The sequence below is a fragment of the Eulemur rufifrons genome, chromosome 7, assembly GCF_041146395.1.
Source record: "Eulemur rufifrons isolate Redbay chromosome 7, OSU_ERuf_1, whole genome shotgun sequence".
In the NCBI taxonomy this organism is placed as follows: Eukaryota; Metazoa; Chordata; class Mammalia; order Primates; family Lemuridae; genus Eulemur; species Eulemur rufifrons.
This window is the reverse complement of record NC_090989.1, coordinates 74632840-74656222: the sequence shown is the minus strand read 5'-3', so window position 1 is coordinate 74656222 and position 23383 is coordinate 74632840. Positions and strand designations below refer to the sequence as shown.

The following is a 23383-nucleotide window of genomic DNA, read 5'->3' as shown; positions in this document are numbered from 1 at the left end:
GATGGAATTCTCTCTGGTACCTTCTGTTAGGGAGATTGTTTTTATTGAAAATAAGTACATTGTGGGGATGAAAATCTGGGCGAGGAGGGTGGCCCAAATGATGAGACTACACATTTGCATAAGCACAGCTGAAATCAGTTGCGAAGTTAAAGCAAATCCATAAGAAAGAAAAATGAAATTTGTTACAGTAGTAATGGACTTATTGTTTGTTCCATAAAGCAGTTCTAAAACCTAGCTCTATCAACAAAATAGGCAAAGAGGACAAGGGCAGATGGGATTTGTGAACATTTCATTCTAGATGCACAGATTTGTCATATGTAACTTTGACTAAACAAGAAAAAATTGTCAGGAATTCCTCCTTTTCCCACTTTCCAAACCCAGGGCAAAAGTCATTCATTTGGACATGTCCTGGTTCTCCTACCTGCCAGATACATGATCTTGGGTAAGCTTTTAAATTTTTCTGACAGCATTTCCTCATTTATAAAATAGGAACTAGTACTTCAAACTCAGAGGCTTATTTTAAAAATTAAATGTAGTGAGGCATGTAAAAGTGCCCACCACAATCACTGGTGATGACTGATATACAATGGTTTGTCCAAAAATGTTTCCTAAAAGTTGTGTGGAAGCTTGTTCTTAAATTTTGTAGCAATTGATAGAGCATGGGATCTTACAGATTTTGTTCACTTTTTAATACAAATATAGAATATATATTTATAGTCATTTAATTTCTCAGACATCAATAAAAATGTATTACTAAAAGAAAATGAATTATATTGCACATTATAACAAATCATGGGATATGGGAGATTAAAATTTATATAAAGTTATATCATATTTAAAAAAGAAATTAAAATAAATGTTTCAATACAAAATTTAATGAAAATACATGGAAATTATGCATAGCTGACTAATGAGCTAAACCAACGCCTTGGCTCTTAGTAAATGTCACAGAAAGCAGACAATTTATTCCCAGATGCTAGGATCTATGTTACATAATTGTTGAAATATTAAATTTCTAAAATAAGAAAAGGCAAATATCTAAGAAATGAACTATGAAAATGATCAGTGCAATTACTAAGCTGAATAACCAATCATAGATGATCAAAGACCTAAAGTTTATTCATTTGTACAAAACATGCTGGAGTAGTAGCTGTAGTATTAGTATACAGGCAGTCCCCAGGTTACGGACCATCCAACTTACAGTGTTCTGTACTTATGAACAGGCTCCCAAGGCTCCTCATAATGATAATTTATAGCTAAACAATGAAATTAATAATTTGGGAATAGTTTCTTCTGAGCATGTAAACAAACCCGCATGGCATAAGTGGTTCATTGGTGCAGCATCTTTACCCTAGTGGCTAGTCCCACTGCTTATAGAGTCGCTTACACACAGCATCACTTTCATCTTAACTTTTTTATTCAGTTTCATGAGTCTGTGTTTACCCTCGCGACCATGCCTCCAAAGCAAAAGTCCACTGCAAGTCCAAGTGAGTCTGCAACAAAGAGCATGGTGACTACAATGGAAAGGAAAGTAGAAATAATTAAGCATTTGGAGAAAGGCCAGACACCATCGTTTCCTGGGAAAGCAATAGGCTTCAGTTGCTCGACTATTGGAACAATCATAACGGATAAAGTGAGAATAATGGAATATGTAAAAGGCAATGCTCCAGTGAAAGCATCAATTATTAATAAGCTGTGTGGTGGATTAATTATTGAAATGGAAAGGTTATTACTGATGTGGTTAGAAGACCGAAATAAGCATAACATTCCTATTAGCCTAGCATTTATGCAACATTAGGTGAGTATTAACTTTTAATATTCTGTTTTGAAATTTCTCCTATCTCCTATCTAAACATTTTGTATACATTTGATTTTGTGTTCTGTTTGTCTGAATGAAAAGAAAGAGCACAATAGTTTCTGTAACTTATTCTTACAGTATGGGGGTATTATTATTATTATAGTATTACACTGTATTATTATTACCACATATGAGTCATTATAGTATTATTATTACCACATATACACCGTTCATCAGGGATCCCAGTTACAATACAAATGTGACCTAAAGACGTTCTCAGGAATGTATCTCCTCTGTAACCCAGGGACCACCTGTAGTGTAAATAAAATGACTTGGAGTCCTGTGTAATCTAGGACAAGTAACAAACACTGAGACTGAGGGGTGTTTCTATTGTTGTTCTTTGTTTGCTTTTGTTTGGTGTGGTTTGTTTTATTTTTATGGGTGAGATAGAGATAATAATACTAACCCTACCAAATTTTTGTTAAGCTTGAATTAATAGATTTGAATAAGGTTTGTAAACCGTAAAGTAGAATACAAATATGATTGTCTTCCCCTCACAGTAACTTAAGTGGAGTTCCATGTCTTATGAATCTTCACATACCCAGAATTTGACATGATATCTTAAAGTGATACTTACCAAACATTTGTGAAATAAGATCAAGGGGAGTCCAGGCTTATTTTATTAAGTGGTATTAGCTCAAGATTATCTTTGCAACTCCAATTCCACATCCTCTAGCAGCTCTACTTGGACTACAAGAAAGGAAAAATTCTTCAAAGTCCAGTTTCCTCCTATTTCTCTTCCTGACACCCTCTCTCACTAACCCCACAAGAAGTGTTCTGTTTCTATTTTAAAACATGTTGGTACTTGTCACTTATATAATTCGTTTAATATTAGTAACGGCTTCATCACCATTTCATATATGAATCTATCATTTGTATAACTAAACTGTAAATTCATGGAGTTAGGCTGAAGTGTCAAACATGTTTGTACTTTCCACCGAACTTTCCTTGCCCATATTTATTAAATAAATCGGTGTTGATGAAATTAAAGATCTGGGACTATACCCCTCTCCCTTTGAACCAGCAGAGGCAAGTAACCAGTAACCAACAATACTTGTCTTCTTGTGATGGAAGAGTAATGCTCTCGTCAAATAAAGGGTTACCCCCCTTCTCAACTAACTTGTAACCAATTCAATAGCAGAGATTTTCTTCAATTTCAACTTATATTCTCTATTGGAACCAGCATAGTTGCTGGCTTGTCTAGTTTCAGTAAATATTTAAGGAACAATTATGTGACAAGACAAAAATTACTAATGTTAGATTCTTCACCTTAGCTCACCAAATAGAATCCTTTACTCCCTTTTTCCATTTTATTCTCTTCTAATGAGGAAAGATTCTTCTTGCTGAGATGTGTCTAAGTTGATCTATATAGTAAAGGGCTTAAGACTATGGTATTATGGTTGTTGTGAGCTTAAAGAGAGTGGCTAAAATTTTGTAAACGTTGCTATGGAATGGTTATTTGGTTCCTTTTCAAAGTCCCTGTATGGATAAAAGTAAAGAATAAAATTTCTATAATTACTTTCACCTGTTGAACTATGCTGGTTGAACTTGACATGGCTCGTGTACTGATCCACATAGGTCTCTGGGTGCTTTAGGATTGTAATTAAAGGATGAGTAAGTTAAAGAAACTGTGGCTCAATTAAAGTCTGAGAGAGTCTTGGGGCAAGTTGTTTATTAAGTGGGAATTTTGGCAACAGTAAACTGTGGGCTGTAATGAGCAAAGAGAATTGGCAATTGTGGTTTCAGCTCTTTGCTTTTTACCCCTCACTCTCCATAAGCTTCTCAAACCTCCTACAGTCCAATTTTGTATCTATTGGCTAACTTTGAGAATCCAAGTTCAGTGACATATCTCATAAAGTGGAAAAAGAACTTATTCTCTTCTATATGAATACGTACAACAGAGGAAGAGTTTTTACAAGATTTGTATCACCATGTTGTACATAATAACCAAGACACAGACCCTAAGTGACGAAAAGTGTAGAACCAAATAATTTTTATTATAGCAATACAATGTAGTACTATGTGACCAATAATGCTATGAAAGAAAATTTACTAACATGAAAAAATGTTTTAATATATATTTGAGTGAATGTTATGAACTGCTTATATCAAATGAGCCATTAACTATAGGTACATTTATATATGTCTATATGTATAAAATATATATTTATGTGTATATACATATGTAATAAAATTTCCAAAGTTTCTACAATGAGCATATTACTTTTGTGTCCAAAAAAAAAAGACCACAAACATTTTTTTAAATAGGTGATGCATTGCATACTTACTTCTGAAGATTTGTTGATAACTCAGTATTGAAGAAAAGTTCATGTTTATTGAAATTAAAACCTTCTCTGTTAACATTCAATTAAACAAAACTATTCTTTCCTGGGAGCAAGAGAAAGAGGAGAGGTGAGGGAGGGAAGGAGGAGCCTGAAGACTGCTCAGGTGTCCTGTTAATGGAATCTGCCTGAGCATGCTGTGCTTAAGCTGCCAAACTTCTTTTCTCAAAGAAATATTGAAGAGCTGCTGCTACGCTGATGAAATCAACCTGACCAGTTCTTTTTGTCTCCCTCCCTCCTCCGCCTCCAGTGCATTGTGCAAGAGAAAGCTTAAACCATCTTCCTGTCAGGTGGAACAGAGGATAAGCACCAGGTGGCCATGTCCCTGGTCTTCATGCTCAGGGTGCAGCTGTGGGGTGGAGGGCCAGGCCTGGCCCAGGGCACACACTGTCTCTGTGCTGAGAGCTGGCTAGGCACAGTGTGCTTATTTCATGTCCAAAAGCCTGAGTTTTGGGGTTGAGGAGCCAGATTCTTATGCTGTGGAGTTTAATGACTATTAGGAATGCATAAAACAAAGTAATTATTTTTCAAGAGGAATTTTACCTGGAAAGGTCAAGTCAGAAATTCTTTTGTGACTATAATAAAAACTAAGTCATAGGGAAGAGCTATGGACTAGCAGAAGGTTGCATCAATTCAATTCACTGTTGATTATTTCATAAGGTAAAGCACCTTTAAGGTACCATGGGATGAACATGTGAGTCAGAAAGGCTCTGTCCTCCAGAACCTTACAGTTCCTGCCTGGTGACAGACATACAAACAGCTAAGTCTCATATGATTTGACACCAGTAAAGGAAGGCCCTGGGGTGAGCTTTGGAGATTCAATCTGTCACCCATTGCTCCAAGATCAGTGCTCTTAAATATAGACACATTGGCCTTCTGAACCTTTGTGTAGCTAAGTCAGTAAAAAGGTGGCTAGAGGAATAATTATATAGAGGGTATGCTAAATATCAAGATAAATAATCCAAATCTGGGTTCAGTAGCTGACTGAAATTTGTAGTTTGGAATAAGCTACTTTTTTTCTCTGAATTGCATTTTTCCTAAAGCTCCACCCAGCTCTGTAATTTTCTGATTATAACAAAAACAGTATTTCTATGAAAATCAATGAAAGGCAGCCATCTTATAACTGTCATCCTCCTAGCTGAAATCATAGAATAAATCATAGATCAAGACCATGATGGCCTTTGATTTCTTTCCTCTCTTTGATTCCTCCCTGCAACCTCATTCAGTCTAAACTCTATTGAGCTATTTGCTGTGTTGAGCTCCCCAGTGACACACACTGACTTTCAGCCTGGGATAAGATACACGATACTGGAAGTGCACTCCCACAAGTAACCAGGAACTCAGAAGCTGGCTTGGCAAAGCTCTTTGGCCATCCGTCTTCTGTCCAGTTTCGTTCAGCTTCACTAAGCACCACTCTTGTAGTTCTGTCCTGGTCCCACTCAATTCTCTCCCTTCCACCATGGAGCATGCTCATGAGTAAAGTACAGACCTTGCCTTATTGTTACTGAGAGTCTAGCAGACGAGCAGTAAGAAGTATACAACTGATCAAATTATGAGACAGAATACACTTAGTGCCCTTCCTTAGAAGGAAGAAAGGGCAAAAAGGCTGTGGGGTTCAGATAGTTAAGAGCACACATTTGGCCCAAGAGACGTGTATTAGGAGAAAAATCATTTAGGCTGCATCTTGGAGAATGAAGTCATGTTTTAATAAGAAAGGTGTGGAGAAATAGGGCAGGACATACTACTCAAGTTAGCAATGTCACAAAAATATATGAATGGGTAGGGGATATGTTTGGATAATCATGCACAGTTCACACTGGGTGGCAGGACATTCAGCTGAAATAGCTGATTATGCCAGACTATAGAAGACCTTGAATTCTAGCATTGTTTAAAAATGGACTACATGGTAGTTAATAGAAATGCTCTAAGTGTTTCTGTTTAGAGGTGTGCATGATTAGAAAGGAGCATGTACAGGGAATACACTTTAAAAAGTTAAGGTATCTGTCCAAGTAAATGATGATTCAGCCTAAGCATTACAGGGGCAGATATTTTGAGGAGAAGATCTGCTGGATTTAACCATTGATTAGTAATAGGATTCGAAGAAAAAAAATCAGAGCTGAACTGGAATTTTTGAGCCAAGTTAGCAAGGTAAATGTTGGCACAGTTGGAAAAGTCAGGGAGGTCAGGGAGAAATGCTTCATGAAGGAAGGTAATATAAGTGGTGTGGATCACATTGAGCTTTAAGGACCATAATGGAGATGCTGATTAGTTAATTAGAAAAGTAGGTTATAAGCTGAAACACCAGCTAAAATTCCTGAGTTGGTAATCATCACTATTAGGTGGTGATTGAAGCCATATGTGTGCATGAGAGGCAGGCAGTGAAGAATGAGTAAGGAAGTAAAAAGAGGGAAGAAAGGCAGTTCTGCTGAAAGCTTTCCTTGAGCTCTTGTTGGTGGGTCTGGCTAGCAAATGTAGAAGCACAAATTTGTGGGTTTCTTGGACCCATTCACACAAATGACTAGTCTGTTCCAAAGCCCCAGCAGTTGGTTTGGGTCTGAGTGTGACCACAGAAATCTGATCTAGGCTAGAATATGCCCCAGAGGTCAACTTAGCTTCAGACAGAACCTGTCATGGAGGAGCCCTCAGCTTCACTTTGCCCTCTCTTCAATATAATGAGGTCCTAATCATAGAACTGTAATGTTGAAAGTACAGTTTCATACATATTTACTAGAGAACAATGCACCCATAAATGCTTTGTAAGCTATAAAATATTATACCATTATCATTCCAGATAGTGTAAAGAATAACCATCATGAAAATGATAGGTCACTCAAAATAAAGTCTTGGCAATAAATCTATTCAGCCCTCATGTTTGACAATTGAGGAGCCTGAGACTCAGAGAGGGGAACAGCATGCCCAGATGTCATGCACAGCCCCAGGCAGAGCTCACATCTCTGGGATTCCAGTCAACCCTCTTTCCTTTTCTTCATTCAGATTAATTCCTCTCTTTTTACCCTTGCGTTTTTGCAATCTATTTAATATGATGTAATATTTGGTAGATAAAGGTCTCATTTCTTCCCTCTCACTTTTAATTCTAAGTTTGAAGCATTTTGGAAAAGTTTCTAGCAAGCTGAAAAATGGGGAGCAGCTTAAAAATTAGTAGAAGTTTAAATTTAATGCATTAGAACTTGATTGAGTGTTTAATTCAATAAGGCTTCTATATAGAGGCGAAAAAGAGTAGCTATGACCTCCAGCACCTCACAGTTCCTGCTGGGAGACAGACAGGCAAACAGCTCAGGCAAAGCTAAATGTGGAAAGAGATACTAAAAACTGTTTTTTGTTGTTGTTGTTGTTGTTGTTCACTTCCTGAATAGATAGAAAACTGAGGACTCTGATATTTGGTACCTCCCATGAGATGCAAGGAGAGAAAAGAGGTAAATCTTAAGCAGGCCATGTTTCTGTAGTGCTAGGCAATCTAGGATAAAAGGGCATAATGTATTTTAAAAAGTGGAACAAATCTGTCTGTCTCATCTGTCTTTATACATTCTCAGACTCTAGCGGCCTTAACAGTAGACTCGAGGAGGGGTGGATGGAAGCATCCTATGACCCAGCACACCCAGGACAAGAAGCTACAGGGTTTTTGGCCCTTTTCCAAGCTGTGAGATGAACCTGATAGGGTTGTTAAATAACAGCATGCCCTCAGCCTCAGGCCTGACTTCATGCTATTCCAGTCGTGTGACCTGTCTCCTCGAGTGATCTAAGATAACACTTATCACACTCTGCCTTGGAATCAAATTACTTGTATGTGTGCCTGCTTTCACCACTAAATAAGAGAGCTATGACCATGACTTACTCAACTCTATCCCCCAGAGCACTTGGCACAGGACCTGGCACTCGGTAGATGCCCAGTAAGTGTGCAGGGTTGGCTGGAATTTTGGCAGGGCTCCTCATTTCTCATTGGTAAAACCTTTGGTTCTTCTTGCCCGATTTGAGAAGGATGAAACACACATTGTTTGAAAATCCTGGATCTGAACAGAGACTGGGACTTTAAGAGAAATGCAGATCTGCAATTTACTCTCTGTAAAACTCTTTTCTGTGAAAAGGCTAATCCTTTTTTCCTTCCACACCTGTTTTTCTCTAGGTGGTTAATATGTAGTGTTCTCGTAGTTTTGGTGTTTTATAATTCCATTATTTTGTAAACTAAATTCAAAAGTAAAGTCTGTTTGAGTTCAATTTTTCTTTATCTCTGCTGATCCTTGACACGATATATAAAATAGTAAATCACTGTTCTAAATTTAAAAATCTTTAAATATTTAGACTGAACCTCTAGAACCACCCAAAGTCCCAGGCTTAAGGCTTAAATGGTAAACTCAATGTCTGGCCTACACCACTGCCTGGCCAATGCCAGTGGCTCCAAGCACCAGACAGCCCTCAGCAGCAGGCAGCCGTTAGTGGCCCCAGGCTTCTGTCCTTCCCCAGCACTGTGTCTGCCATAGTGGGCTCTAGGCTGCTGGCAGTGCCACAGTGACCACAGTTGTGGTCACTGCCATGCCTGCCACAAGGCTCTCTCAGACAAAGCCAGTCTGGAAGAATGTAATAATTATGTATTTCTTCCGACCTCCGAGCATGGTATGGTTTTCCACCTATTTACATGCTCTGCAATTTCCTTCCTCAGTGTTTCGTAGTTCTCCCTATAGAGGTCCTTTACCTCTTTAGTTAAATACATTCCTAGGTATTTTATTTTCTTTGTTGCTATTTTGAAGGGTATTGAGTCCTTAATTTGGTTCTCCGTTTGACTGTTATTGGCATATATGAATGCCTCTGATTTGTGTGTATTGATTTTGTAACCTGAGATTTTACTGAATTCATTGATCAATTCCAGGAGTCTCTTGGTTGAATCCTTGGGGTTTTCCAGATATAACATCATATCATCAGCAAAGAGTGAGAGTTTGATCTCTTCTTTCCCTATTTGGACTCCCTTGATTCTGCTCTCTTGCCTGATAGCTCTCGCAAGGACTTCCGATACTATGTTGAAAAGTAATGGAGACAGTGGGCAGCCTTGTCTGGTTCCAGTTCTAAGTGGGAATGCTTTCAGTTTTTCCCCATTCAGTATGATGTTGGCTGTGGGTTTGTCATATATGGCTTGTATCATTTTTAGGTAGGTCTATGCCTATTGTGTTAAGCGTTCTTATCATAAAAGGGTGTTGAATTTTATCAAATTCTTTTTCTGCATCTATTGAGAGGATTATATGGTCTTTATTTTTCCTTCTATTTATGTGGTGAATTACATTTATAGATTTCCGTATGTTAAACCATCCCTGCATCTCTGGGATGAAGCCCACTTGGTCGTGATAGATTATTTTATTGATAAGCACTTGGATTATGTCTATACTACCCAAAGTGATCTACAGATTCAATGCAATCCCTATTAAATTACCAACATCATTTTTCACAGATATAGAAAAAATAATTATACACTTTGTATGGAATCAGAGAAGACCCCATGTAGCAAAAGCAATTTTAAGCAATAAAAACAAAATGGGAGGTATTAATTTGCCAGACTTCAAACTATACTACAAGGCTGTGGTAATTAAAACTGTTTGGTATTGGCACAAGTGCAGGGACACAGACCAGTGGAATGGAACAGAAAATCCAAATATAAAACCATCCTCATATAGTCATCTAATCTTTTACAAAGCAGACAAAAACATATTCTGGGGACAAGAATCCTTGTTCAATAAATGGTGCTGGGAAAATTGAATAGCCACATGTAGAAGACTGAAACAGGACCCACAGCTTTCACCTCTCACAAAAATCAAATCATGGTGGATAACAGACTTAAACCTTAGGTGTGAAATGATTAGAATTCCAGAAGATAATGTAGGAAAGACTCTTACAGACATTAGCCTAGGCAAAGAATTTATGAACAAGACCCCTAAGCCAATCACAACAAGAACAAAAATAAATAAATGGACCTGATTAAATTAAAAAGCTTCTGCACAGCCAAAGAAACAGTCACGAGAATAAACAAACAACCTACAGAATGGGAAAAAATTTTCACATACTACACATCAGATAAAGGACTGATAACAAGAATCTATTTAGAACTCAGGAAAATCAGTAAGAAAAAATCAAACAACCCTATCAAAAAGTGAGCAAACGACATGAATAGAAATTTTTCAAAAGAAGATATAAGAATGGCTAACAAACATATGAAAAAATGTTCAACATCTCTAATCATCAGGGAAATGCAAATCAAAACCACAATGAGATATCACTTAACTCCAGTGAGAATGGCCTTTATCAAAAAGTCCTAAAACAATACATGTTGGCATGGATGCAGAGAAACAGGAACACTCATACACTGCTAGTGGGACTGCAAACTAGTGCAACCCCTGTGGAACGCATTATGGAGATACCTTAAACAGATTCAAGTAGACCTACCATTCGATCCAACAATCCCATTATTGGGTATCTACCCAAAGGAACAAAAGTCATTCTATAAAAAAGACACCTGCACCCGAATGTTTATAGCAGCACAATTCACAATTGCAAAGTTGTGGAAACAACCCAAATGCCCATCGATTCATGAGTGGATTAGTAAATTGTGGTATATGTATACCATGGTGTATTACTCAGCTATAAGAAATAGCGGTGATATAGAATCCCTTTTGTTCTCCTGGAGAGAGTTGGAACGCATTCTATTAAGTGAAGTATCTCAAGAATGGAAAAACAAGCACCACATGTTCTTACCAGTAAATTGGTTTCCCTGATCATCACCTAAGTGCACATTTGGGAATAACACCAATTGGGTATCAGACTGAAGTGGGGGGTGGGGAGAGGGGATGGGTGTATACCTGCATGATGAGTGCATTGCGCACTGTCTGGGGAATGGTCACGCTTGAATGTTCTGACTCGGGGGGCGGGGGGAATGGAGGGTGGGGGGAGGGGATGGGGGTATAACTACTTGATGAGTGCAATGCACACTGTCTGGGGAATGGACACGCTTGAAGTTCTGACTCGGGGGGATGGGTGGGACATGGGCAGTATATATAACCTGAACTTTTGTACCCCCATAATAAGCTGAAATAAAAAAAAGAAAAAAAATTAACTTCTCATTAAAAAAAATAATAATTATGTATTTCTTCAAATGCAGACACTGATGCACAATCACAAGGATCAAGAACAATTAGGAAAATGTAATATCACAAAACAGACAAGCTGCCAGTGAATGATGCTCAAGAAATGAAGTGTATGAACTACCTGATAAAAAATTCAAAATAGCTGTTTTAAGGAAACTCAGTTATCTTTAAGAAAATGCTGAGAAACAATTCAATGAACTATGGAAAACTATAAGTAATAAAACTTAGAAATTTAATAGAGAATGAAATAAAAATAAAAAATCAAACCAAAAACCTAGAGCTAAAAAAAATACAACAGACAAAATGAAAAAAATACAATAGAAAGCATCAACAGCAGAATTGGTCAAGCAGAAGAGACAATCTATGAGCTTGAAGACTGGTTATTTGAAAATATATAGTTAGAGGAGAAAAAAATGAAAATAAATGAAGAAAGCTTACATGATTTATGAAAGAGTATCAAAAAAGCAAACACTCAAATCATAGGGGTCAAAGAAGGAGAAGAGACAGATAAAAAGGTATGAAGTTTATTTAAAGAAACAGTACCAGAAAATGTTCTAAACTTGGAGACAGATGTACATAACCAGATATAGGAATGTCCAAGGTCTCCAATTTGATTCAATCCAAAGAAGACTACCCCAAGATATTATAATTAAATACTCAAAGATTAAAGTCAAAGAGAGGATCCCAAAAGCAGTAAGAGGAAAGAAGTGAATAATGTATAAGGAGTTCCAACACAGCTAGCAACAAACTTCTCAGCAGAAACCATATAGGCCAGGAGAGAGTAGGATGATATATTCAAAATGCTGAAGGAAAGTAACTGCCAACTCAAGAACACTGTACCCAGCATAGCTGCCTTTCAGATAAAAAGAGAGAAAGACTTTCCCAGATATACAAAGCTAAAAGAGTTTATCAGCACCAGACCTGTTTTATAGAAATGCTGAAGGGTGTTCTTCAGTATCAAAGAAAAGTATACCAATGAGTGACACAAAAACATCTGTAAGTATAAAAGTCACAGATAAGATTAAGAACATGGGAAAATCCAAAATATTCTAATAATACAATCACTTATACATTATTATATAATAATATATACTTATATATTTAATATGAATGTTAAAAGACAAAACTATTAAAAATAATAGTGGCTACAATAATCTCTCAGAGGATATGCAATAAATTATGTAAATTGTGACATCAAAAATTCAAAATGTGTGTCAAGAAATAAATACTATCTAAATAGCTACAAAAATACATGGGAATACATTTAACCAAAGAAGCGAAAGATTTCTAAAATAAAAACTATAGAACACTGATGAAACAAATTGAAGAGGACAATAGGACACAAAAGAGAAAAGATAGCCCACACTTATGGATTGGAAGAATCAATATTGTTAAAATGTCTATCTTACTCAAAGTAACATATAGATTCAGTGCAATCTATATCAAAATGCCACTGGCATTCTACACAAAAATAAAAAAATAAAGTCCTAAAATTTATATGAAACCATAAAAGATCTTGAATAGCCAATGCAATTCTGAGCAAAAAGAACAAAGCTGGAGTCATCATAGTACCTGTCTTAAAAATATAGTAAAAGGCTATAGTGAGCAAAACATCATGGTACTGGTATAAAAATAGACACAAAGACCAGTGGAACAGAATAGAAAACCCAGAAATAAATTCATAGATTTACAGCCAAATAATTTCCAACAAAGGCACTAAGAACATACATTAGGGAAAAGATGGTCTCTTCAATAAATGGTGCCAGAAAAATTAGCTATACATATGCATAAGAATGAAACTAGACCACTATCTCTCACCACATGCAAAAATCAGATCAAAATGGATCAAAGTACAGTATCACAATAATGGAAAAATAAGCACCACATGTACTCACTATGAAATTGGTATTAACTGATCAACATTTAAGTGCACATATAGTAATAACATTTATCAGGTGTTGGGCAGGTGGTGGGGGGAGGAGAGGATGGGTATATACACACTTAATGGGTGCAGTGCACACCATCTGGGTGATGGGCATGCTTGAAGCTCTGACTTGGGTGGGACAAAGGCAATATATGTAACATAAACATTTGTACCCCTGTAATATGCTGAAATAAAAAAAAAATTTTAATGGATTAAAGATGTGAACATAAGACCTGCAATTATGAAACTGCTAGAAAAAAGTGTTCAGGGAACATTTCAGAGCATTGGTCTGAGAAAAGAATTTTCTGGGTAAGACCTCAAGAGCAAAGGCATCAAAAGTAAAAATAAACAAAGGAGATCACATCAAGCTAAAAAGGTTTTGCACAGCAAAGGAAACATTAACAGAGTGAAGAGATCAACTATAAAATGGGAGAAAATATTGCAAACTATCCATCTGACAAGGGATTAATAACCAGAATATATAAGGAACTCAAACAACTTAATGACGAAAAAAGGTATAATAATCTGATTTAAAACATGGACAAATTATGTGAATAGACATTTCACAAAAGACATACAAATGACCAACGTGTATTTAAAACAATGTCAAATATCACCAATCATCAAGCAAATGCAAATCCAAACCAAGATATTATAAGATATTGTCTCATCCCAGTTAAGATGGCTATTATCAAAAAGACAAAAAATAATAAATGCTGATGAGGGTGCAGATAAAAGAAAACTCATACACTGTTGATGGGAATGTAAATTAGCATGGCTACTATGGAAAATAATATAAAGTTTTCTTAAAAAACTAAAAATAGATCCACCATATAATCCAGCAATCCCACTACTAGGTATATATTTAAATTAAAGGAAATTAGTATATCGAGGAGATATCTATGCTGTCATGTAATATTACTGCAGTACTTTTCACAATAGCTAGGGAATCAACCCAAGTTCTGTTAACTAATGAATGGATAAGGAAAATGTGGTATATGTACACAATGGAATATTTTTCAGCCATTTAAAAGAATGAAATTTTGTCATTTTCAGCAATATTGGAGGACTTGCAGGACAATATGTTAAGTGAAACAAGCAAAGAACAGAAAAACAGATGTTGCATGTTTTTACTCATATTTGGGAGCTAAAACAGTTGATCTCATAGAGATAAAGAGAATGATGGTTATAAAAGCTGGGAACAGTGGAGAGGAATGAAGAGAGTTTGGTCAATGGGTACAAAAATACGTAGGTGGAAGGAATAAAGTCTAGTGTTTGATAGAATAGTAAGGTGACTATAGTTACCAGTAATTTATTGTATATTTCAAAATGACTAGAAGAGAAGATTTAGAGTGTTCCCAATACAAAGAAATAGTAAATGTTTGAGGTGGTGGATCTCCCAGTTACCCTTTTTGATCATTATGTATTGTATGCATGTATCAAAATAGCACATGTACCTCATAAATACGTACAATTATTATGTATCAAAAAAGAAAGGGAAGTAATTCAAAAGATATAAAAGTATAGAGTTTTTGTGATCAAGGTTACCTTTTTATCAGTTTAAAATAACTGATTTTGTGTGTGGATAATCTATCCATTGTTGTATCTACTATAGGTTTTTGCTTTGTGGAACCATGAGGCTTACCATGAAAAGCACAGAATGAAAACACTGCAGAAAATCAATTAACCCGAATGGAAGACAGCAAGAGAGGAAGAAACAAACAAAGATCTACAGAACCACCAGAAAAAAAAAAAAAAAATAACAAAATGGCAGAAATCTTTACTTATCAATACTTACTTGGAATATAAATGGATTAAATTCTCCAAACTACATAAAATGACCAAATGGATAAAAAAATAAAAAGCGAGACTCTACTATATGCTACCTACAAGAGATTTGCTTTACCTCTAAGGACATATATAGACTGAAAGTGAAGGGATGGAAAAAGATATTCCATGCAAATGGAAACCAAAAGAGATCAGGAGTAGCTATACTTATATCAGATAAAATAGACTTTAAGTCAAAAACTGTCAGATGAGACAAAGAAGGTTATTTTTTATAGTGATAAAGGGATCAATTTATCAAAAGGATCTATCACTTATAAATATATATACAGCCAATATTGGAGTACCTAAATATATAAAGCAAATATTAATAGATTTGGAGAGATAAATTATGTACTATAATAGTAGGGGACTTCAATATCCTACTTTCAACAATGGATAGATCATCTATATAGAAGATCGATATGGAAACATTGGACTTGAACTATACTTTAGAACAAATGGACCTAACAGACATACACACATTTTATTGAAGAGCATCAGAGTACACATTTTTCTCAAGTGCATATAGAATGTTCTACAGGACAGATTATATGCAGGTCACAAAACAAGTCTTAATTAGTTTAAGGAAATTGAAATCATACCAAGTATCTTTTCTGACCACAATGGTATAAAACTAAAAATCAATAACAGGAGGCTTTTTAGGAGATTCACAAATAAATGGAAATGAAATAACCATGAGTCAATGAAGAAATTAAGAAGGAATTTAAAAAAATTCTTGAGAGCAACAAAATGTAAACACAACATAACAAAACCTATGGGATATAGTAAAAGAAGTTCTAAGAGCTACGTTTATAGCAATAAACACCTACATCAAAAAAGAAGAAAATTAATGACATGAGCAACCTAACAATGCACCTCAAAGAACTAGAAAAACATGAACAAAATAAGCCCAAAGTTAGTAGAAAAAAAGAGAATAATAAAGATCAGTGCAGAAATAAATGAAATATAGAAGAGAAAAACAATAGAAATGATCAACAAAATGAATTTTTCTTTTCTTGAAATGTTTTCAAAAAAATAGACAAAATCAACAAATTTTTAGCTAGACTAACCAAAAAGACTCAAATACATAAAATCAGAAATGAAAAAGGAGACATTACAGTTAATACAACATAAATAAAAAGGGTAATTATAGACCAACAAATTGAGTAACCTAGAAGGAATTGATAAATTCCTTAATGCATACAACCTACCAAGACTGAATTATGAGGACACAGAAAATCTTAACAAACCAATAATAAAATTGAATCAGCAATGAAAAGTCCCCCCCCATTAAAAAAATCCAGGATCTGATGGCTTTACTGCTAAATTATATCAAATATTTAAAGAAGAATTGATAACAATTCTTCCCAAACTCTTCCAAGAAAATAAAGAGGAAAGAAATAGTTTCAAATTAATTTTATGAGGCCAGCATCATCCTGACACAAAAGCCAAAGATAGTGCAAGAAACAATACTACAGGCCACTATCCCTGATGAACACAGGTGCAAAAATCCTCAACAAAATACAAGTAATATAAATTCAACAGCACATTAAAAAGATCATAAACTATGATCAACTGGGAATTATCCCAAGCATGCAAAGATGGATCAACATATGTAAATCAATAAATGTGATGCATTACATTAATAGAATAAAGGATAAAAACTATATGGTTATTTGAATAGATGCATAAAAAGCATTTGACAAAATTCAACATGAACTTAATAATGAAAATTCTCAACAAATTAGGTGTAGAAGGAATGTACCTCAACACAATAAGGCCATAGTTGACAAACCTACAGTTAGCATCATACTCAATGGAAAAATGTTGAAACCTTTTCCTCTAAGATGTGGAGCAAGACAAGAATGCCCACTGTCACCACTTCTATTCAATAGAGTACTAGTAGGTTTTAGCCAGAGCAATCAAGAAAAAGAAATAAAAGGCATCCAAATTGGTATGGAAAAAGTTGAATTGCTCCTGTTTGCAGATGATGTGATCATATATATACAAAACCCTAAGGATCAAACCAATAAACTAGTAGAACTTACAAATTAATTCAGTAAAGTTGCAGTATACAAAATTAAAGTGCAAAAATCGGAAGCATTTCTATACACTAAAAGAAAAGAAAATCAAGAAAACAATACCATTTATAAGAGCTAAAGGAATAAAATACTTAGGAATAAATCTGACTAAGCAGGTAAAATATCTCTACAGTGGCAATTATAGAACACTGATGAAAGAAATTGAGCAAAACACCAATAAATGGAAAGTTATCTCACATTCATGGATTGGAAGAATTAATATTGTTAAAATGTCCATACTACCTAAAGTGACCTATAATTAACACAATCTCTAGGACATTCTTTACAGAAACAGAAAAACAACCCTAAAATTTGTATGGAACCATGAAAGACCTTGAATAGCCAAAGCAATCTTGATAAGAAGAACGAAGCTGGAAGCATCACACTATCCGAATTCAAAATATACTACAAAGCTAGAGTAACCAAAAGAGAATGGTACTGGCATAAAAACAGACACATAAACTGATGGAAAAGAGTAGAGAATACAGAAAGAAATCCACGCATTTACAGACAGGTGATTTTTTTAATAAAGGAGCTAAGAGCATACAATGAAGATAGGAAAGTCTCTTCAATAAACTGGACATCTATATGCAGAAGAGCAAAATTAGACTCATCTCTCACCATATAAAAAAATCAACTCAAAATGGATTATTACAGTCTTAATAATAAGACCCAAAACTAACTATGAAACTACTAGGAATACGCATAAGGGAAAACCTCCAAGACATTGGCCTTGGCAATGACTTTTTGGGTATCACCCCAGAAGTATAGGCAACTAAAGCAAAAAATAGAAAAATGGGATTACATCAAACTAAAAAGCTTCTGAACAGCAAAGGAAACAATCAATAGAGAGAAGAGAAACCTACAGAGAGGGAGAAAATATTTGCAAACTATACTTTTGATAAGGAAATTATATCCAAAATATATAAAAGAAGTCAAACAAATCAATAGCAAGAAAATAACCTGATTAAAATGTAGGCAAAAGACCTGAATAGACAGTTCTCAAAGGGAGACAAACAAATGGCCAAAAGGTATATGAAAAAATGCTCAACATTACTACTAATCAGGGAAATGAAAATTAACACCACAATGAGCTATCGCATCATACGAGTTAGAAAGGCTATTATCAAAAATACAAAAAATAACTAGTGCTGGGGAGGATGTGGACAAAAAGGAACATTTGCACACTGCTGATGGGCATTTTAATTAATACAGCCATTACGGAAAACAGTATGATGTTTCTTCAGAAGATTAAAAATAAAACTACCATGTGATATAGCAATCCCACTACTGAGTATATAACCAAAGGAAATGAAATCAGTATGTCAAAGAGATATCTGAATTTTCATGTTTATTGCAGCATTATTCACAATAGTCAAGGTATGAAATCATCCAGTGGATGAATTAATGAAGAAAATGTGGTACATTTAATATATACACAATGAAATATTATTCAGTCATAAAAAAGAAGGAAGTTCTGTCATTTGCAACAGCATGGATGAACCTGGAGGGTATTCTGTTAAGTGGAATAAACCAGGCACAAAAAGACAAATATCGCATGATCTCACTCATATGTGGAATCTAAAAAAGTTGATTTCATAGTAGTAAAGAGTAGAACACTGGTTACCAGGGGCTGGAATGGTCGGTGAAAGGGGCTGGGGAGATGTTGGTCAAAGGATACAAAATTTCACTTACAAAGAAGAAATAAGTTCAGGAAATCTATTTTACAATATGGTGACTATAGGTAATAAGATACTGTATTCTTGAAAACTGCTGAGTGGATGTAAAGTGTTTTCACCACAAAATGATATCTATGTGAGGTAATACATATATTAATTAGCCAGATTTAGTTATCCACAATATATACATATATATACTTCAAAATATTGTGTGTGTACAGTAAATGCATACAATTTTATCAATGTAGAAAATGAAATTTAATTTTCTAAAGAGTTTATTACATTAATAATTATTAAAATTCAAATTCCCAAAAGAAATATTATGATCACTATTAACTGAGAACACTTCTGAGTGAATTACAATACTAAAACATTATGATAGAAAAAATTTATGAAGCAACATTTACAGAAGTGTAATTATTGAAAGTAAAGCTTACAAATGAAAAGATATTGAAATGTATCACCATACAAGCAAGAGGGGAATAAAACAAATTAAATGGTGAAAACTCAAACTGTATAACATTATTTTTTAAATTATTTAATTGTATTTTGGAATATGTTAACTTGTGAAAAGAGACTTTTAATGAAGCTTCTATTTACATGAGATAAATTAATACTTTGTTTTGGGATGAAATAAACTAGAGAAATCTTTTTATTTGTAGTAACTAAATTTAGTGTAACTTTCAAATGAATACAAATATAAGAGAACTTATTTGATGACTTTTAACTCAAAATATTTGTTGAGGAAAGGTATTATAAATAGAGGCAAAAGATGGCATGTGTAAAGATATATGGGTAGAAATAACTACACATTTTACATGAAATACATTAGAATAAAGAATATCCTCCATTTAGCAAATTTTGCACTGAGTTTATCAAATTGTTTCTGCTGCTTTGAAGAGAGTATTTGTGCAGTAAAAATGCCTATAAAAACATTAAATGGAAAATGTCAACAATTTTAAATTGATTAATTATAGAATGCAACTTTGAAGAAACATTTCAGGCAATTGAAAAAATTAAAATAATATCATTGAAAAAATACATTCTTCAAAAAAACAGTATTACCATGGTATTAGAAACAGATGCAACTAAGACAATAGTAAATTTTATAAACATAGTCCAACAATAGTCATTCAGTTAGGTTGTTGAGTTCAAATAATTAATATAAAGAAGTTTTTTCCTGTTTTAATCCACACAGATATATGTTACTTAAATGTTTTAGCATTAATGTTAGTTTTGAAAATTGGTTTTGAATAGTTTTATTTAAGTACAATATAACCAACTTATTATTCATTATATAAACATTTCAAAACTTTTATAATTAATTGTAGCTCCTCTTTTATTCTCAAAATTGTCCTGAATTGAACACATTATATGGTCACACTAGATAAAAAATAGGCCTTTGTTCATATTGCTGCTTTTTATCTAGAACAAAAGTTAGAGATAAAACACAATTATAATTTTCAAAGCATAGCAAAGAGACCATAAGGAAATTTTTTGAAGTGCTAAAATGGTTGTACTAGGTGGTGGAGAATATGCATTCCTTTTTTTTTTTTTTTAGTTTCCATTTTAAACACTGAGATCATGTTGTTTTTACAAGAAACAATTATGCTAGGTAACAAACAAACAAACCATAAGAAATGTTTGGAACTTCCTGGAGAAAGAGGTCCTAGGAGCCAGTGTGGCGTCATCTGTCGGAGGGGCTCTGCGGGCAGCAAAGGTGAGGACGCATGCACAGCGTGCCAGCTTCTTCCCCATCTCAGCACACGTGCCTCTCCCGCATCTGTCAAAGCCTCAGCTGGTCAAAATGTTCTTTCTTTCCCCTCCAGACCCAGCCAAGGTAGCACTGACAAATAAGGTCAGATTTGGGGGCTGAGGTGAGTGAAGCGTTGTATATTTATATCCATAGACACACACTCCTGTGGATGTTCCGGTGACTTCAGGGGACTTTCCACAGCCATGGGTGTCTTATGTCTGGTGTAAGGTAACTCTGGCTAGCTCAGTGAGTTCTCTGGATGCAAATCACTAGGTGAAGGGTTCCAGGGTTTATAGATTGATGCTCAATAACATTTTTCTTTCTTTTATACCATCTGTTCAATATGATAGTAACATATATGTAGGATTTTTTGGTGAGGTGTTTTGTTTTCATTTTCCTCTCTCTATGATTGTTGGGTCCAACTTTGAGGAAGCAATGAATATAGTGACTTCAGGACTTCCAGCGTGGACATGGCTTCTGCTTTTATGGATTGTTATTCTGATTAGTTAAACTAGGAGAAAATACATACAGTATAAACAAAACATGTAGAGGAGTGCCTGGTACAAAATCACTACTGGTAATTAGTGTATTGGCTTTACTTTAACACTTTATGAAGGAACAAAGCTTTCTGTCTAGAGTAGGGAGTTTCAGTGGGAACAATAAGGGAGATGCATTAAAATACATAATAAGAAATGGTGTGAAATAACAACAGTAAACAATTTAGAAGAGATGCTGAATGCATATTGTGTGCAAAGCACTGGTTTAGGCTCTAGGAATAATTTCATGAAAAAAAAATAAATTAAATTCCTGCCTTCAAAGCATTTATAGTCAAGAGAATGAAATTTACCTGAATCAAATGAATATAATGTAGTTCATTTTTATGAAAAATCCTAGCTGCACAGGTGTGTGTGTGTGTTCAAAGGAGCTAAAAAAGTTGAACAAAATTCAAAATGTTGAGGGAATCATGGATGTCCTCTTCTTATTAATGCATTTAGAGGGCAGCATCTGCACCATGGACTCCTTTTCTTTCCCTACCTTACACCATCTAGCACAAAGAATGAGTTTAAATGAAATAGAAGTATGTTATGGCTATTGGGGAAAAGACTGTTAGATTTCCCACCCAGCAACCATTTCCACTTCTTATCTTTTAACAGAATTTGTTTTTGTTTTGGTTTGAGGTAGCAAAGTTCTCAGGAAAGCTCCTGACCTTCAGCAATCCCAGAGAATGGACCTTGATTACTTTAAGGCTAAGGCTTATGCTAGTGCCTTTACTTTTTGCAGTGATAGTTTTTGGGGTGGCATGCAATGCTGCTCTGGCCAATGGAAAGTGAAGGGAAATATACTGGGAAATTCCAAATAAAGGAGCTTGAAAATTAAGCTCTTTAAATTCAAAAATTCATTCAACATGTAAAAGGAATAAATTGCTGTGTGACCTTGGGCATATCTCTTAACTTCTCTAGGTCTCCGCTTCCCCATCATATTATGTCAATCATTCTTGTCTTCCTTCATTAGCAGCATTATTGTTAGTATTATGAAAAATAATGGATGCTAAAGGAACTTCCAGTTATAAATGCATATAATATGTAAATTATTACCATTAATTTTTAATTACTTTGAAATCTTTTGATTAAAACTAATATAAAAATAAATCAGTGATGCCATAAAGGTATATGCTAATATGACAACCCTAGGAAAATACACTTCTTCCTTAATAAAACAACATAATCATGTGTAAAAGACTTCCTATGCATTTATTTATCCATACATATTTCACTTTCATTTTTTAAATTAATTTATTTCAAAATCCACATGGAATTTTAGAATTACATATTTAATAAAGCTTAATGACCATGTTTGTAAAAAAAAAAGTGAGAGATTCAACTCTGCTCTTTGAGAGCATAACGTAAAATGCAATAAGCACAGACTCAGATGTCTGAAGCTGTGCTCCCAAGAAAACATTAATTTTTGTTATAAAAATTTTTTCAGACATATAAAAAATCACATAATAAGCACCAACACCCACTATACATATAACAAAAAGGTTGATACTTATATTTTCTTTAAATATTTTTTAGAAAATAAAATATTACAGATATATTTGAGGTCCTATTGTACCTATCTTAGTCAGTTTGATCTACTATAACAAAGTACCTTAAACTGGGTGGTGTAAAAACAACAGAAGTTTATTTCTCACGTTTCTGAGGCTGGATGTCCTAGATCAGGGTACCAGCATGGTCGAGTTCTGGGGAAGGCTTTCCTCCAGGTTGCAGACTGCCAACTTCTCTTGTGAATCCTCACATGGCAGAGAGAGAGCTACCCAGATTTTTGGCCTCTTGTTTTAAAGGCTTGAATCCTATTCATGAGAGCTCCATCCTCATGACTTAATTATCCCCAAAGGGCCCACCTCTTAATACCGTCACAGTGGTATTAGGTTTCAACATATGAGTTTTGGGAAGACGCAAACGTGCAGTCCATTGTAGTACCCTTTCTAAATCACATTTTGTGGTGGATGTATATATATTTTTTCAGATCAGATTTTGTATTTGGCTTAGATATCTGTGTATTCCATGGGGTATTAACTAAACTTCTCTAACGTAGAGTTCCCAAAGCACAGTGGGTCAAAGGAGATGGAAGTTTCTCTCTCCAACAGCAGTTCTTAGGGAGGTATAAAGTCCAGGGTAGATAGTCAAGTTTGATCCATGAGACTTTGTTATTTCACCATCTCCTAAGGCAGCAATTTTCTGAGTGCAGTGGTGCAATGTGAGGGTTCCTGA

At 34.8% G+C, this 23383-nt stretch overlaps 1 pseudogene; it reads left to right on the top strand.

Moving 5' to 3' along the window:
- The first annotated feature begins 1453 nt into the window (after nt 1–1453).
- LOC138385752 (Y-box-binding protein 1 pseudogene) overlaps nt 1454–23383 on the top strand; it is a 92886-nt pseudogene continuing 70956 nt past the window's right edge.